Raw genomic sequence first — 19,444 nt, 5'->3', positions numbered from 1 at the left:
CCTGCAGCCAGTGTATTATCTGAACGGGTATTTAGCACGGCTGGGGGCGTTATAACAGACAAGCGCAGCCGCCTGTCCAGAGACAATGTGGACAAGCTCACGTTCATTAAAATGAACCAGGCATGGATCCCACGGGACTTTTCCGTACCTTATGCAGAATAGCAATGGATACCGACCTTACCCACCCATTGTTCCATTTTTGCTCTTTCTCACTCTTTTGGGGTGTACCCTCATTTAAAATTTTTGAAAAGAAGCAGTGTTGGCTACCTCGTCCTCCTCCTCAGGGCCAGATTAATGTAGGGGCTATTGGAGCTGCAGCTCCAGGCCCCTACCTTTTATATAGGCCCCGGGTTGGCCATATTCACTGTTACCGCTCTTCTGTCACTTGTAAACACAGAAGTCTGGCTTCTATGCTCGCTTCCCCAGGCAGCACCCTCAGAACCTCCCCACACAGCGTGAAGGCCGGACAAGGAGGGACAGTTGGCGATGCATGGATGTGTTTATGGGCTTCAGAGACAGCATCCCATGTTGAATTAGGCATGCATGGCTGCACCCTTCCTCCTCTGGGTGCATGGCAAGGCACGGCCCTTAAGGCCCTTCAAAATCCTCAGCACCAAGCCCATGATGCTGTTAATCCGGCCCTGGTCCTCCTCCACCGCCGCTTCCACCTACACCGCCCATAGGTGTGCGCAGCCTATTGCATTAAGGTGTGCACCCCAAAGTTGAAATACACATGCATGTGTTTGCCAGCAGGGAGAGTAATGTATCGGGGCCATGTACCTGTAGGCAAGGAGAAATAGAGCAGAGCAGGTCCCAGGGAGATCTTTCCCATCTCCTCACTGGCAATGCTATGTGCCCTAGGTGATTAGGGTGTGCCCAGGCACACCCAGCACACCCTGTGCGCACGCCTATGTCACCGCCACATCCACCACCACCTCAACCTCCCTCCTACTCCATATGGGCCTCGTCCTTCAGAGATGAAGAAGAACATTGTTTTATTTTTCTGTTTTTTTTTGTTGTTTTAAGTTATTTCCCTATCCACATTTGTTTGCAGAGAACTTGCCATGCTCTTAATTACGTTTTGCTGCCATTTGCAGCACTCTAGCCCTTTCCTTTGGTGTTTTAGAGCCATTTTAGTGCCTTAAAGTTCGGGTCCCCATTGACTTCAATGGGGTTCGGTGTCCGGGAAAAGTTCGGTAAAAGTCCGGGACACGGACCCGGACTTTTTTTTAAAGTTCGGCCGAACCCGTCGAACACGGACATCTAGGTGTCCGCTCAACCCTACTCGTTAGTGTTACAAGGTCCCAGGTAAGAATGGGGAGCAGGTGTGTTAAATTTGGTATTATCGCTCTCACTCTCTCATACTGGTCACTGGAAGCTCAACATGGCACCTCATGGCAAAGAACTCTCTGAGGATCTGAAAAAAAGAATTGTTGCTCTACATAAAGATGGCCTAGGCTATAAGAAGATTACCAAGACCCTGAAACTGAGCTGCAGCACAGTGGCCAAGACCATAAAGCGGTTTACCAGGACAGGTTCCACTCAGAACAGGCCTCGCCATGGTCGACCACAGAAGTTGAGTGCACGTGCTCAGCGTCATATCCAGAGGTTGTCTTTGGGAAATAGACGTATGAGTACTGCCAGCATTGCTGCAGAGGTTGAAGGGGTGGGGGGTCAGCCTGTCAGCGCTCAGACCATACGCCGCACACTGCATCAAATTGGTTTGCATGGCTGTCACCCCAGAAGGAAGCCTCTTCTAAAGATGATGCACAAGAAAGCCTGCAAACGGTTTGCTGAGGACAAGCAGACTAAGGACATGGATTACTGGAACCATGTGCTGTGGTCTGATGAGACCAAGATAAACTTATTTGGTTTAGATGATGTCAAGCGTGTGTGGTGGCAACTAGGTGAGGAGTACAAAGACAAGTGTGTCTTGTCTACAGTCAAGCATGGTGGTGGGAATGTCATGGTCTGGGGCTGCATGAGTGCTGTCGGCACTGGGGGGCTACAGTTCATTGAGGGAACCATTAATGCCAACATGTACTGTGACATACTGAAGCAGAGCATGATCCCCTCCCTTCAGAGACTGGGCCACAGGGCAGTATTCCAACATGATAACGACCCCGAACACCTCCAAGAGGACAATTGCCTTGCTAAGGAAGCTGAGGGTAAAAGTGATGGGCCTCCAGACCTAAACCCTATTAAGCATCTGTGAGGCATCCTCAAACAGAAGGTGACACCGCTGACATCTGATTTTGCATCCGTACCGTTTTTTAAACGGAACAAAAATAGGGTTCTGTTCCATTCCAAAAAACAGAACAGAACTGAAAGGAAGAAAATTGGATGTCAGCGGATGGTCATCCGCTGACATCCGCAATGCCATTGACATACATTATGTCCGTATATCATCCGCAAAAAAATAGGATGATTTACAGACATGCGGAATGCCCGTGTAAAAGAGCTCTAACATCCACCAGCTCCGTGATGTCATCATGGAGGAGGGGAAGAGGACTCCAGTGCCAACCTGTGAAGCTCTGGTGAACTCCATACCCAAGAGGGTTAAGGCAGTGCTGGAAAATAATGGTGGCCACACAAAATATTGACACTTTGGGCCCAATTTGGACATTATCACTTAGGGGTGTACTCACTTTTGTTTCCAGCGGTTTAGACATTAATGGCTGTGTGTTGAGTTATTTTGAGGGGACAGCAAATGTACACTGTTATACAAGCTGTACACTCACTACTTTACATTGTAGCAAAGTGTCATTTCTTCAGTGTTGTCACATGAAATGGTATAATAAAATATTTACAAAAATGTAACTTTTACTTACTTTTGGGAGATACTGTATATACATAAATAACAAATTATCCGAAAACAAAACAATTAAATAATAAAAGGAATCAATTCCTCGTAATGAATATCTATATTCTATCTATATCTATTTATATCTATATTATCTATATAATATCTATAAAGAAACAACAAATAATCCAAAAACAATTTAACGTAACATAATGGAACAAATAAATATGTTGTATAATAATGATTTTAACAGTGCCCCCCCCCTAAGATGTATGAGCGTTATGTGTCTGCAAAATATCCCTCCCATGAATTGAACACAAATCTGCATGCTTAACCCCTGAGCATGAATCCCCCCTCCTCCCATGACAAATCTGCCCCCTGCTGAAATACCCCCCCCCCCCAGCACAACAACACAAATCACCCCTCCTAGCACAAATCTTCTACTCCTCAAATGTCCTCTCTGAGTACATATCCCCCCCCCACTCCAAATCTCCCTTCTTAGCACAAATCCCCCCCCCCCCCCAAAAAAAAAAAAAAAAAAAAATCCCACCATATCACCCCTGCAAATCCCCTCTCACAACACAAATCCCCACTCCCAGCACTTCTACCTAAATTTACCATCGTAGGACAATTCTTACCCCTTGCCAACCCCCAAACTCCCCCTCTCAACACAAATATCCCCTTCCCCCCATCTTCTCACAGCGCCCCCCCCCCCACCTCACATGATGCCACAGTGCCCAGGGCAACTGCCCCTCCTGCCAACCCCTTGTTCTGGCCCTGTTGTCAGGTAAGCAGTATTGGGGTCCCGTGATTTCTAACAACAGACCTGAACCCCCCCCCCCCCCCGGTGTACACTTTGTCTCATTTCCTCAGTCTCCTCTCTATACATTGTAACTTTGTAGCAAGTCACAAGTGAGAGGCTGCAGCAGAATAGCAGTAAAAAGATGACAGAGCTTCTAACCTTAGCAACTGCCTTTAAAAACGTTAAAAAAAAAAAAACACATATGGGTAGAGATTGCAGCCTACATGTTGGTCTGTATTTAGATAATGAAGAGGGAATATCGGTAACGCTGTCCTGCAACTCTCCTCCTAGCGACTCTCTTTGAAAGCGTTCCTGTATGTAGCCTCACCCCCAGACGCCCCTCTCCTCCCAAGCACCAGCTCACTGCCTGCATCAGGGCTGAGAAGTACTGAGGCCGGGGGCTGAAATGATTTTTGGAAGCTCTGTACAGCACCCTGCTGGCTCCTCCCACCAGCGATGATCTGCCTGCATTGCATAGAGAAGCACATGGACCCAATAATGACACTTCCAATATAAGGTATGAAATGAAAATGGGAAACTTCAGCTTTAAGTGTTGTATGGTCTTATAATAATTAGCTTCATGTTTTACTTACGTGGTGGCCTTGGGCGCCCTTCCTCGCATTGAAGTGCTGGAGAAATAAAAACAGATCGGTTACACATCTCTATTATACATTATTCTATTTTTCTCTGTCTGTAGGGAGAATATTGAAATATAGATCTGATATGCAATTATCAACGTACAAAAATCAGCACATAAAGAGATGACACCACATTAAATAATGTCCCTCAGTTAAATGGTAAAATAATAGCATACAGTATACAGGAAAACCTCGGATTGGGAGTAACTTGGTCTGAGAGCGTTTTGCAAGACAAGCAAAAATTATTTTTACATTTTGACTTGATAAACAAGCGATGTCATGATATAGAAGTAGCGTCACGTCACGCCACAACTGAGTATAAAAGAGAAGAGGGCTCCTCTAAGTGTAGCAATATGATTACATTTAACCACTTCTAAACCGGAAGGATTTTCCCCCTTAATGACCAGGCCATTTTTTGTGATTCGGCACTGCGTTACTTTAACAGAAAATGGCGCGGTTGTGCGACGCTGTACCCAAATAAAATTGATGTCCTTTTTTTCCCACAAATAGAGCTTTCTTTTGGTGGTATTTGATCACCTGTGCGATTTTTTTTTTCTGCACTATAAACAACAAAGAGCAACAATTCTGAAAAAAAAAAACAATATTTTTCACATACAGGAAGCAGCGGCTCTGTCACTGACTGCAGACATCCTAAGTCTCCCGTGGTAGCCGGGAGATCGCACGGTACTTGCGGGTGTCCGTGAGCCGCTGGCCGAAGGTGGGAGACTCCCGCAAGTCAGGGGAGACTTGGAATGTCTGACACTCCCTCCCATCCCTGATCATGGATTGCATTATTTTATTATTATTATTATTATTATTATTATTATTATTATTATACAGAATATATAAAGTGCCAACAGATTGGGCAGTCTCTTTCCAAAATAATAAACAAGAGCTGTTACACTAAACTGTATCCCATGATGTACAAAATTATAATTTTTGCTTGGAAACTGAACCCGGGGCAGGTATTAAAAAGGCACAGTGATTGCAGTAATTTAATAGACTAAAACAGTGATCTCCAAACTGTGGCCTCTTACTTGCCTTTATCCTGCCCTTGGGGCACTATTCCTCTCACTGACACTAATGATGGGGCACTATTCCTCCAACTGACACCAATGATGGGGCACTATTCCTCCAACTGACACCAATGATGGGGCACTATTCCTCCCACTGACACCAATTATGGGGCACTATTAATCACACTGACACCAATGATGGGGCACTATTGATCTTTTATTGAAAAGAATCAAGCAACATATTTTATACAAAAGTAAAAAACAGAACTATAGTACAATATTCCAACAAAAAAAAAAAAAAACAAAGGAATTCACATCCATGTGCAGAATATATACAATATATACATAATCCACTTCCAACATTCTTAGAAAACTATTTACATAAAGCAGCAGAGAGGGCCTAAGAGGCACAACCCATCACCTATGTATGCAGCCATTTATCAAAAACTGAGCATTAAGAAAAAATCTAGGGTGATAAGAGACAGAAAGCCACACCCGGGAAAGAGACTCCTGGCAGTCAGGGAGGCTTGAAACCCCTCCACGCCTTCAGCCAAGCCCTCTGACCCCACTTGTCTCTCTCAAGCGCCCGAATCTTCCCCACCTCATGCAGAATGTCACACACCACCACCTGAACAGGAAGGATTTTACGCCGAAGGGTGACCTGACACCGTGCGTTCCATGTGTAATAACGGACTACTAAACTAACTAAAAAAAGTGTATCCAAACAAAAGCCCCCACCAGTATTGAATGCTCCGTACACCCACTCAGCATAACCCAGCCTGGAGAGGAAAGGAACACCGAGGGCCCGCCCAACCTGTTTGTATACCTCTATGTTAAAAGGGCAACGAAGCAGAAAATGGTCCATAGTCTCCTCCTCACCTGCACATTCCTCCCGAGGACAACCACGATCCATCCCACTGCGGAATTTCAAATTGCCCCGAACATAGAGCCTCCCGTGGAAGCACAACCAGGCCAGATCCCTGAATTTAAGGGGGACTCTAGCCAAATTAATCAATCTTAACCCTTCCCTCAAAATTGGGCCTGGGCAATCCCTTAAGGCCAGTGGGTCATGAAAGACTTCACTCAAGACTCGGCTCATAAGGACTTTCCTCGTAGCGGATCTGAGATCTTCAGCCGACAGTCGCCACTGCCGCAGCAACTTCAGACACGGAGCGACATAAGCTGGGAGCTGACCACGATGACCCCTGAGATTCTTCACTTGGCCACCTTCTTCCCAAAGTCGCAGAAAAGGCCTAAACCAAGATCTAAACATGCCTGCCCATCCAGGAGGTTCCACTGCAAGCATACTACCAATGTTAAACTTGAGAAATAGCAGTGAAAAGAAAAGAACGGGGTTGACCATACCTAAGCCACCCTCCCTCCTGGATAGATAGGTGACATTCCTCTTGATGGGGTTCAGTCTGTTCCCCCACAGCATCTGGAAGAACACACTATAGATCCTAGCATAGAGAGACACTGGCAAGATGCAGACAGGGCTGACATACAAGAAGATCGGTATCAGGTAATTCTTAATCAGATCAACCCTTTCCCTCAGAGATAACTTCCATCTCTTCCAGCTGACCACCTTAGTATTGGCAACTTCCAGCCTGCCTTCCCAGTTTTTGAGGCCATAATCGCCAGGTCCAAATTCAATGCCTAATATCTTAATTTTTTCCTGGGGCACTGGAAAAGTGTCCGGGAGATCAAACCCCTCACCTTCCTTTCCCATCCAAAAAACTTCACTCTTTTCCTGATTGATCTTGGAGCCTGATGCTTCAGAGTACCGTGATGTCAGAGAGACCACCTCCTCCGCTTCATCTGTCCCAGTGACAATCACTGACACATCATCCGCATAGGCAACAACCCTCAAAGGCGGCTCACCCGGGATTCCCACCGGTACCCCACACAACATGCTGCTCTCTAGCCTCCTGATGAAGGGGTCGATTGCAAACACATAGAGCAGGGGACTCAGCGGACAACCCTGGCGCACCCCAGAACCAACCTCAAAGGACTGTCCAACCCAACCATTAACAAGAGGGAAGCTTTCTGCCCCCTTATACAAAACTTTTAACCAATCGACAAAACCACCCGGCAGACCGTACTTACTAAAGAGCAACCACAGGTACTCATGGTTGACACGATCGAAAGCCTTTGCCTGATCCAATGCCAGTAGATACTTTCCCCAGCCTGCAGCCCTGCACTGCTCCAAGGCCTCCCGGACAGCTAAAACCGCTGTGAAGGTGCTCCTACCCTGGATCGAACAGTGCTGATGGCGAGAAAGCAAAGACTCTGCTACTGCCGATAGGCGCCAGAAAAGTATCTTCGCCAGCACCTTTCTATCGACATTGAGAAGGCTGATGGGGCGCCAATTCTCAATCATCGAAGGATCTTTACCTTTTGAAAGAAGAATCACAGCTGAGTGTCTCATGGAAGGGGGAAGCACCCCCTCAGCAAGACAACTGTTAAAAATCTCTACCAAATGTGGGGCCAGAATAGACTTAAAGGCTTTGTAAAACTCAGCCGTCAGACCATCCGGTCCAGGTGACTTCTTGATGGCAAGCTGTTCAATTGCCCTCGTCACCTCTTCAACTGTGATCTCTTCTGTCAAATTCATCAAAGGGACATCTCCACCATTTAGACCTGGAATAGAGTCCAAAAAGCTTTCCATCTTGTCTCGGTCAAGCTCCTTCCTCCCAAGAAGTTCAGCATAAAAAGACCTCACGACCTCCAGGATCCCTGACCTGGACTTTGTCAAGGAACCTGTACTATCCTTAAGGCCAACGACCATCTTAACAGCTACACCCTGTTTGCAGTTCTGGTAAGGGTCAGGCGAGTGGTATTTCCCATAGTCCCGCTCCAGAACCAAAGAGGTATGCCGGTCATATTGACACTTCCTGAGGAGGATTTTCACTTCAGAGATTGCCCCAGGATCTCCTCCTCTCGAGACAAGAATATCCAGCTTCCTCCGCAAACGTTGGTAGGTCATGTATCTATTAAACTGTTTTTTATTGGCTAGGCCCCTGAAGAATCCAGCAATCCTCTTTTTGGTCAGCTCCCACCACTCAGCCTTGCTGCTACAAAAGTCCAGGATGGTCACCTGTGCCTGAAAGAATTCCTCAAAGGATTGTCTAACATGTTCTTCCTCAAGGAGAGTCGAATTTAATCTCCAGATGCCTTTGCCCCTCTGAGGGAAATCTGAAGCATTCAAGACCACAGATAGCATACAGTGATCAGAGAACTCCACCGCCTGCACCACTGGGGGTGAGAAAGCAGAGGCCTCCTTCAAAAAAAACCTATCTATCCTACTCTGACTATTACCTCGATGAAAGGTGAACCCTGTGTCATCCGGGAGGTGCTTAATGTGCACATCCACAAGACCAGCATCCCTAACCATACTATTTAAAAAAACGCTATCATATCCCAGCCGGTCATTGAAGTCCTTCCTGTCCTTGGGCCTAGTCACAGTATTAAAGTCACCTCCAAAAACCACTTGCCGGGATGTAAAAAGAAATGGCTTGATCCTTGTAAAAAGGCATTTCCTGTCCCACTTTGTGTGCGGCCCATAAATATTAATTAGGCGCAGGTCCTGCCCTCCCACAAGAACGTCTAAGACCATACATCTCCCAATCTCCACCTCAATAACCCGCCGGACAGTTACCATGCCAGTTTTAAACAACACCGCCACCCCGCCGTAAGGCTCGGCCGCAAGAGACCAGTAAGATGGACCATACCTCCACTCTCTCTTGGCCATATGAATATCTGCCAAGGAGGTGAGCCTAGTCTCCTGCAAAAATAAAATTTCAGCATCTAATTGGCTGAACAAAAATAAGGCCATAGAACGAGCTCTTACCGACTTAATGCTGGCGACATTTATTGTCACCACTTTTAACGGAGGGGGAACCGCCATTTGGGTTATTGGGTGGATTGCTTCTTAGCTCCCCTCTGCTGCTCATCACCAGAAGCCTCTCTCTTTCTTGAAGCCTCCTCCAACTCCATTTCAATTTCTGAATTCTGCTCAGAAGAATCCCCAGATGAGGAGATATCCCAAGCAGAAGCCCTAGAACGGTTGGAGACAGTCACTGAGGCATCCTGTCCCTGTTCCGTCCTCACCGTCTGTCTCTTCCGCCTCACAAACCTCCTTCTCTCCTCCAGGTACTGCAGGTCAGATTCAGAGATGCTTTCATCTCTTGTTTTCTTCTTCTTCTTTGAAGTCTTCACAGAAGACTTCTTTACAGAGGAAGCCGCAGCAGCACCCTTTTTGGTGCCCTCTACCACTCCTGGTGGGTGGGGGGCTTCTTTAAGGTCACACTTAGGAAGGGAAGACTGATCGGGAATAACTGACTCAGGGGGCACAGACTTGGCAGATTCTGACACAAGAGGAGCCGGTACAGTAGGCTGGGGGGACACAGGGACAGACACAGAAGGAAAACTTACAGATACAGGAGGGGTGGGCACAGGGACTAGGGAGGGATCCTGCACAAGACCAGGGGGGTCAGTCACTGCAGAGGAGGGTGGTACAACAGGGGCCTCATCCTCCATCCTGTCCAGCCTTAACAGATCATCTATCACCTCTCTATCCATATTATGCCAGGCTTCAGGACATCGGCTGTAGGGGTGGCCAAGGCGCAGGCACAGGTTGCACCTTATCGCCTGGGTGCAGTCCCTGGCCACATGACCCTGTCCCCGACACACTGAACAGATCAGTGCTGAACAAGAGGAGCTAAAATGCCCCTTTTCTCCACAGCGGTGACACAGTTTTGGCTGACCGGGATAAAAAATAGTCATCCTATCCCTCCCTATAAAAGCAGAGGAGGGCAGGTGACGGACAACATTCCCATCCCTAGCCAACCTGACCGTTACCGACCAACCCCCGGTCCAGATGCCACGCTCATCATGAATTTTATCCGGCCTGGTCAAAACATCCCCATAATTTCTCAACCAGACCTCTAAGTCCCGAGCAGGAACACTCTCATTTGTAAGGACAATAGTAATTTTCTTCACTGTTGACCTTTGGGAAACTGCCACTGGCACCAGACCTTCCCATTCGGGTCTTGACCTGCACCGAGCCATATATCGTTCCCAGAACAAGTCAAGACCCTCTGGTCTGGTGAAACTAACTGTGTATTCCCGGCTTCCAGCCACATGTATCAGGGCATATAGGTCATTAGCCCCAAAACCCATATCTAAGATCAGGTCCACCACCATACGCCTTGCTAGAGGGACCACACCACCTTCCCATTTAAGGAGGACTACGTTCCGCCTTGGACCCCCAGCAGAAGCCATAGATCCAATACCAGATCCAATGGTGCTCATAGTGGCAGCCCGCGAGGGAAAACCCTGATTAGAAGCAGAGCTCCTCCTTGATTGTAACCCTGGCTTGGTGATATTGCCAGGAGCACAGCTTACCACCTGTGCAAATGTAGGTTTTTTAGGGCCAAGACCCCACACTGATGTCACATTATCAGGTACACTACTATTATTATTTTTACCAGCTTGGCCTAAACAAGCAGCATTATCAGTTCCACATATAATGGTGGGATCCACCATGCCTGCAATGTTATTAGGGATAACTGTTTCTGATGCAGTACCAGATGATTCCTGCTGCTGCGCTGTAGAGTCCTGTTCAACAGTGACTGAAATAGTTTTAAGCTCAGCAGAAGGGGGGTTAATCGGCTCTTCTGGGTTTTGTGGTTCTTCAGCAGAAATGTCATTTTTTAAACACAACTTTTCCTGTTTAGAGACATCAGCAGCAGGCACAACATTGCTGAGCATAGGGGAATCACACTGAGTGTCATTAGGAAACCCATCACTAGGCAAGGTGCTAAAAGGCACAAAAACTGTTTTATCTGTAAGCTGGGGCTTTATATCCTTTACTTTATCAGGCACACTCTCAGGTAAGTCCTCCACATCACCAAACAACAGCTGATCTTCCTGCATTGGAGACTCCATTACCTGTATAACTTTCAACATGCCTCCTGAGCCCTGAGATGGCAATGGGCTGCTTACCTCACCTTGAGGGGGAAGGGGGTCAGAACCGGGGGTCTCCTCCTCCACCTCCATCTTTGCAAACCTCCGTTCATTGCAAAACTTCTCCCTGAAGGGACCATCCCTGCCTTCCATCATGGCCACGATAGTTTCTTGATGATCCACACGGACTTTCGCTAATTGGACCTCTGAATCCATTGATCCACGGTTCTTGCTGAACAAGCCTTCACGCTGCTTTCTCAGGCGCTTTAAATCCGCTCTAAGCTTGTAGAGCTTGTCTCTTTCCTTATTGAGGACTTTGATCCCGGCCACCACTCGCTCCCGAATGGATCCAGCATCTTCATCCTCACCAGGTGCAGAGAGATCACCAACCACGGGCTGCACAGGAGCAGGGGTGCCATCCATCCGCCCAGGGGATGTCTGAGAGCCTCCAGCAGGAGAGGCCCTGCTGGCCTCCATGGCTTCCCCAGAAGGGGGCCAGGAGAGCTGGGAGGGATTTCACCTCACTCCCCTCTTGCACAGATCACCTGCAGCAGCAACAGACACACAGCCAGAGAACCTTCCAGCAGCCACACCCGAAGCTGAATGATGGGAAACGACTCCTCCCACTGACAGCAATGATGGGCCACTATTCCTCCCACTGACACCAATAATGGGGCACTATTAATCACACTGACACCAATGATGGGGCACTATTCCTCCCACTGACACCAATGATGGGGTGCTATTGCTCCCACTGACACCAATGATGGGGCACTATTCCTCCCACTGACACCAATTATGGGGCACTATTCCTCCCACTGACACCAATTATGGGGCACTATTAATCACACTGACACCAATGATGGGGCACTATTCCTCCCACTGACACCAATGATGGGGTGCTATTGCTCCCACTGACACCAATGATGGGGCACTATTCCTTCCACTGACACCAATTATGGGGCACTATTACTCTCAGTGACACCAATTATGGGGCACTATTCCTCCCACTGACACCAATTATGGGGCACTATTAATCACACTGACACCAATGATGGGGCACTATTCCTCCCACTGACACCAATGATGAGGTGCTATTGCTCCCACTGACACCAATGATGGGGCACTATTCCTTCCACTGACACCAATTATGGGGCACTATTCCTTCCACTGACACCAATGATGGGGCACTATTCCTCCCACTGACACCAATGATGGGGCACTATTCCTCCCACTGACACCAATGATGGGGCACTATTAATCACACTGACACCAATGATGGGGCACTATTCCTCCCACTGACACCAATGATGGGGTGCTATTGCTCCCACTGACACCAATGATGGGGCACTATTCCTTCCACTGACACCAATTATGGGGCGCAATTTCTTCCACTGACACCAATGATGGGGCACTATGATGGTTCTGGTAGAAATCATTGCACAGTTATTCACACTTGAACCCATTGGTGACTGAGTGTAATATAAATATATATGTAAATATAAAATAAAATTACCTGGTATGAAGAACAGAAACAGTAAAGTAACGTAAAACTTCATAGCTACCAAGATCTGGAAAACAGAAGCAAAATTCTTATGAAATAATATTTGGTTCCTGGAGGGTGGAACAGTAACTAGATCACCACTTGCACTGCAGAAGATTTACCCCCCTTCATGACCAGGCCAGGCACTGCGTTATTTTAACTGACAACTGCGCAGGAGTGCGACGCTGTACGCAAACAAAATTTATGGCATTTTTTTCCCCAGAAAAAGAGTTTTCTTTTGATGATATTTTATCACCTCTGAGGTTTTTATATTTTGCATGATAAACAAAAAAAGAATAAAACGACAATGCGTTTAGCGAGTGTAACACGAACAATAAGCATATAGAGGTGATCCCCAAAACAAAGGCAGAATATACGATTTACTAAGATTTAACTATCATTTTTTTACCTAATTGAACACTTGAGTTATTTTTTATCATGTTCCAGTTTGGGGCTGTACTCCCTTAAAATATATATATGGAATGTACGCTGTATCCCAAACATTGGTGAAGGGGTATTCTTTTTTTTTTTTGTTTACACACTTGTTTTTTTCTATGTTTACTATAAAGATTAATTTTGTCTTAACCACTTGTCGACCGCCGCACGACTATTTACTGCGGCAGTCAGCAGCTCCTGGGCAAACCGACGTAGACCTACGTCGCTCACCCAGGAGCCTGTAGGGGGCGAGCTTGTGCCGGCGGAGGCGCGCTCCCGCCCTCGCTCGTTCACAGACATCCCCACGCGTGTGACCGGTGGCTCCGATGTCCGCCTGCCACCCGCAATCTCCCGCAGGAGAGGGAGAAGGACGGACGGCTGATGTAAACACAGCCGTCTGTCAGTCTCCCTGAAGTGATCACAGAGGCTATGCGATCCTGCTATATAGGATCGCATGTCTCTGTGGTTACTTAACCACTTAAGCCCCGGAAGATTTTACCCCCTTCCTGACCAGGGCCTATTTTGCGATTCGGCACTGCGTGATTTTAATGGACAATTGCGCGATCGTGCGACGCTGTACCTAAACAAATTTAATGTCCTTTTTTCCCCACTAACAGAGCTTTCTTTTGGTGGTATTTGATCACCTGTGCGATTTTTTGATCATGCGCTATAAACAAAAAAAGAACATCAATTTTGCAAAAATAGCAATATTTTTCAATTTTTTTTATATGAAATTCCCCCCCAAAAAAATGTAAAAATCAAAATTTTTTAACATTTTCGGCCAATTTGTTTTTATGCTATTTTGATTGGTTTGCGCAAAAGTTATCGCGTTTACTACAAAGGGAAAGATTTTTGTCATTTTTGCTGTTTTTTTTTTAACGCGTAATGGCGGCGATCTGGGATTTTTTTGCGGGACTGCGACATTGCGGCGGACAGATCGGACCCTTGAATGACATTTTTGACACTTTTGGGGGTACCAGTGACATTTCTACAGTAATCAGTGCTATACATATGCACTGTTACTGTAAAATTACACTGGCAGTGAAGGGGTTCACTTTTTTTGAGAGGGAGGGGCTATATATGTCCCTAGGGGCGTGATTCTAACTGTGATTGGCTGTGGCTTGAGATGTATGAACAGTGATCAACAGTTCTACATAGTAGAACCGTATGATCACCATTCACACACCGGGGAGAATGACAGGCGGCTTGTTTACACTAGCCGCCTGCCTTTCTCCCTCTCGGGATCTCCCGATTGGGTCCGCCAGTCACACGCGCGGGGGGGTCCGTGACCACTCGGGAGCGCGCCTCCGGGGGGCGCGCTTGCTCCCTAGACCCTCACAGGCTAGCGACGTAGATCTATGTCACTCTGCCTGTGAGGGGCTGACCGCCGCAGTAAATAGTCGTGCGGCGGTCGGCAAGTGGTTAACTAGCCACGCCCCCTTACAGTTAGAATCACGCCACTAGGGACACACTTAACCCATTGATCATCAGTAAAGTTAACCCCTTCCCTGCCAGTGTCATTTTTACAGTAACAGTGCATATTTATAGCACTGATTACTGTAGTAATGTCTCCGGTACCCCCAACAGTGTCTAAAATGTCAGTTAGGGGTGTGATCTGTCTGCCGCAATCTTGCAGTCCCGCAAAAAAAAATTGCAGATCGGCGCCATTACTAGTTAAAAAAAAAAAACACCAAAAATGACATAAATCTTTCCCTTAGTTAGTAAACGCAATAACTTTTGTGCAAACCAATCAAAATACGCTTATTGCGATTTATTTTACCAGAAATATGTAGCAGAAAACAAATTGACCCAAAATGTTAAAATTTTGATTTTTACATTCTGTTTTTGAGAATTTCATATAAAAAAAAAATGTGAAAAATATTGTTATTTTTTCCAAATTGTCGCTTTTTTTGTTTATAGCGCAAAAAATAAAAATTGCACAGGTGATCAAATACCACCAAAAGAAAGCTCTGTTTGTGGAGAAAAAAAAGGACGTCAATTTCATTTGGGTACAGCCTTGCATGACCGCGCAATTGTCCATTAAAGTAATGCAGTGCCAAATCGCAAAATATGGCCTGGTCAGGAAGGGGGTAAAATCTTCCGGTCTTAAAGCGGTTAAAAATACGCTCATTGAGAATTTTTTTGTCAAAGACATGTAGCTAAATACATTTTGGCCTAAATATATGACAAAAATTGAATATATTGGATATTTTTTAACTGTCAAAGTAGAAAAATATTGTAATTTTTTCAAAATTATCGCATTTTTTTATTAATATCGCAAAAAAATGAAAAGCGCAGAGGTGATCAAATACCACCAAAAGAAAGCTCAGTTTGTGGGAAAAAAAGGACGTCAATTTTCGTTTGGGTACGGCGTTGCATGACCGCCCGCAATTGTCAGTTAAAGTCGCACAGTGCCAAATCGCAAAAAGTGGCCTGGACGCAGTGGTGTATTTTGGTTTTGTGCTGCCCTAGGCAAGACTAAAATTGGGCGCCCTGCTCCCCCCCTATGTAAATTTGCCCCACTCCTTTTTTAACGGATGTGACTCCCTCCAAAATTGAAGGACTACAAGTCCCATGAACCCCTGAGATCTCACGAGAGGGGAGTTGGGTGATGGAGGGAGGGAGAGAGGGGGGGAGAGAGCGAGAGGGGGAGAGAGAGAGGGGAAGAGAGAGGAGGGGTTGAAAGAGAGAGGGTTGAGAGAGGGGGGAATCAAAGAGTGAGAGAGAGAGGGGATGAGAGAGAGGGGGGGATGATAGAGAGAGGGGATGAGAGGGGGGGGGGTGAGAGAGAGAGAGGGGGGATGAGAGAGAGAGAAAGGGGTGAGAGAAAGAGAGAGAAGGGGATGAGAGAGAGGAGGGGGTGATAGAGAGGGGGTAAATGAGAGAGAGGGGGTGAGAGAGGCAGCTCTAGCAACCAGTGGCCAATAGAGTCCAGGGTAGAGAGGGGCGACTTTTTTGCTGCCCCCCTGCAAAGTGCCGCCCTAGGCCTGGGCCTTGTTGGCCTAGGCCAAAATACAGCACTGCCTGGATGTAAGACAGCAAAATCCTCCAGTGGTAAAGTGGTTAATAAGTCACATTATAATTAGACACATAATGTATCTCATTTGTTACATTCAATGCACAGGTAATGCAGTTTACAAGCAGCACTCTTCCTTAGTTTTGCGCAGCACAACAATATCACATATTTCTTTCAATCACACACTCACCTATGGGGAGTGAACAGTGCTAGCAGCATTACCAGTCAGCACATCCATAGTTTGCTCACAAAATACCACATTATTATTGATTCATTTTGTCTTATATAACTGAAACATTTTAATAAAATAATATTTGATCAAAATAGTTACTTGTGTGCTATGAATGTATCACTGATGAGAAAAGAAGATCAACTCACCTGTATAGAGACACGGGAAACTTCTCAATGTTGTTACTGATGTTGAAATCAGATTGTTGGGATGTTCTGCAGATTTCCTTTATATTACCTAGGATTATTATACTCCTCCCACTGTGCAATCACGCCACATCATATTTAATTGCAATTTTCTTATTTAGCAATCTCTCTTTCTCCATATATTATACACGCCCCTTGAAATTTTCCACATTTTGTCATGTTACAACCAAACATGTAAATGTATTTTATTGGGATTTTATGTGATAGACCGACACAAAGTGGCAGATAATTATGAAGTAGAAGGAAAATGATAAATGGTTTTCGACATTTTTTTACAAATAAATCTGTGAAAAGTGTGGTTGCATTTGTATTCACCCCCCGGAGTCAATGCTTTGTAGAACCGCCTTTCCCTGCAATTACAGCTGCAAGTCTTTTTGGGGATGTCTCTACCAGCTTTGCACATCTAGAGAGGACATTTTTGCTCATTCTTCTTTGCGAAATATCTCAAGCTCTGTCAGATTGGATGGAGAGCGTCTGTGAACAACAATTTTCAAGCCTTGCCACAGATTTTAATGTGATTTAGGTCTGGACTGTGACTGGGCCATTCTAACACATGAATATGCTTTGATGTAAACCATTGCATTGTAGCTCTAGCTGGATTTTTCGGGTCGTTGTCCTGCTGGAAGGTGAACCTCTGCCCCAGTCTCAAGTCTTTTACAAACTCTAACAGGTTTTCTTCTAAGATTGCCCTGTATTTGGCTCCATCCATCTTCCCATCAACTCTGACCAGCTTCCCTGTCCCTGCTGAAGAAAAGCATCCCCACAACATGATGCTGCCACCACCATGTTTTACAGTTGGGATGGTGTGTTCAGGGTGATGTGCAGTGTAAGTATTCCCCCACACATAGCGTTTTGCTTTTAGGCCAAAAAGTTACATTTTGGTCTCATCTGACCAGAGCTCCTTCTTCCAGATGTTTGCTGTGCCCCCCATATGGCTTCTCACAAACTGCAAACAGGACTTCTTATGGCTTTCTTCTTGCCACTCTTCTATAAAGGGCAGATTTGTGGAGCGCACGACTAATAGTTGTCCTGTGGACAGATTCTCCCACCTGAGCTGTGGGTCTCTGCAGATCCTCCAGAGTTAACATGGACCTCTTGGCTCTGTTGAATGCTCTCCTTGCTTGGCCGGTCAGTTTAGGTGGACGGCCATGTCTTGGTAGGGTTGCAGTTGTGCCATACTCTTTCCAATCTCCGATGATGAATTGAAAAGCGCTCCGTGAAAAGTTCAAAGATTGGGAGATTTTTTTTATAACGCCTAACCCTGCTTTACCCTTCTCCACAGCTTTATTCCCGAACTGTCTGGTGTGTTCCTTGGCCTTTATGATGCTATTTGTTCACTAAGGTTCTCTAACAAACCTCTGAGGGCTTCACAGAACAGCTGTACTTATACTGAGATTACATTACACACAGGTTGACTCTATTTACTAATTAGGTGACTTCTAAAGGCCAGTGGTTCCACTAGATATTAGTTAGGGGTAGCAGAGTAAAGTGGAGGTGAATACAAATGCAGCCACACTTTTCAGATATTTATTTGTAAAAAATGTTGAAAATCGTTTATCATTTTCCTTATTATTCACAATTATCTGCCACTTTGTGTCGGTCTATCACATAAAATCCAAATAAAATGTATTTACATGTTTGGTTGTAACATGACAAAATGTGGACAATTTCAAGGGGTGTGAATACTTTTTCAAGGCACTGTGTGCGTGTATATATATATATACAGTATGTCACAAAAGTGAGTACACCTTTCACATTTTTGTAAACATTTTATTAATCTTTTCATGTGACAACACTGAAGAAATGACACTTTGCTACAATGTAAAGTAGTGAGTGTACAGCTTGTATAACAGTGTAAATTTGCTGTCCCCTCAAAATAACTCAACACACAGCCATTAATGTCTAAACCACTGGCAACAAAAGTAAGTACACCCCCTAAGTGAAAATGGCCAAATTGGGCCCAATTAACCATTTTCCCTCCCTGGTGTCATGTGATTTATTAGTGTTACAAGGTCTCAAGTGTGAATGGGGAGCAGGTGTGTTAAATTTGGTGTTATCGCTCTCACTCTCTCATACTGGTCACTGGAAGTTCAACATGGCACCTCATGGCAAAGAACTCTCTGAGGATCTGAAACAAAGAATTGTTGCTCTACATAAAGATGGCCTAGGCTATAATAAAAACAGAGGGAATGGCCCACTGGACTTTTGAAGAGACACATACCAAATGTTAAAAATACACAAGTTTATTGCACATCATAATGTACACTTAACCACTTGCCGACCGCCGCACAACTATCTACGTCGGCGGTCAGCCCCTCACAGGCAAACTAACGTAGGGTCTAGGGAGCGAGCGCGCGCCGCCGGAGGCGCGCTCCCGCGTGGTCACGGACCCCCCCGCGCGTGTGACCAGCGGACCCGATGTCCGCCGGCCACTCGGCGATCGGCGGGGGAGAGGGAGAATGTCAGGCAGCTTGTGTAAACAAGCCACCTGTCATTCTCCTCGCTGTAAAGACACTGATCACATGGATCTACTATGTAGATCCGTTGATCAGTGTCCTTACAGCTCAAGCCACAGCCAATCACAGTAGAAAGCACGCCCCTAGGGACACACACAGCCCCTCCCTCCCAAATAAAGTTAACCCCTTCACTACCAGTGTATTTTTACAGTAACAGTGCATATACATAGCACTGATTACTGTAGAAATGTCACTGGTAACCCCAAAAGTGTCAAAAATGTCAGTCAAGGGTCCGATCTGTCCGCCGCAATGTCGCAGTACCGCAAAAAAAAT

General features: G+C 45.9%; 1 long non-coding RNA gene across 1 annotated transcript in view; it reads right to left on the bottom strand.

The window, feature by feature from the left end:
* The window catches only part of LOC309568054, a 44,941-nt gene extending 32,140 nt beyond the window's left edge, over positions 1 to 12,801 (bottom strand). The window contains exon 1 of the long non-coding RNA XR_014225987.1: positions 12,743 to 12,801. This is a non-coding gene — a long non-coding RNA (uncharacterized lncRNA). The remainder of the gene's footprint in view (positions 1 to 12,742) is intronic.
* Between the last annotated feature and the right edge of the window lie 6,643 nt (positions 12,802 to 19,444).

The sequence above is a fragment of the Pelophylax lessonae genome (assembly GCF_965119305.1).
Source record: "Pelophylax lessonae genome assembly, chromosome: 12".
NCBI classification, from domain to species: domain Eukaryota; kingdom Metazoa; phylum Chordata; class Amphibia; order Anura; family Ranidae; genus Pelophylax; species Pelophylax lessonae.
This window is presented reverse-complemented; position numbering and strand designations above follow the sequence as displayed.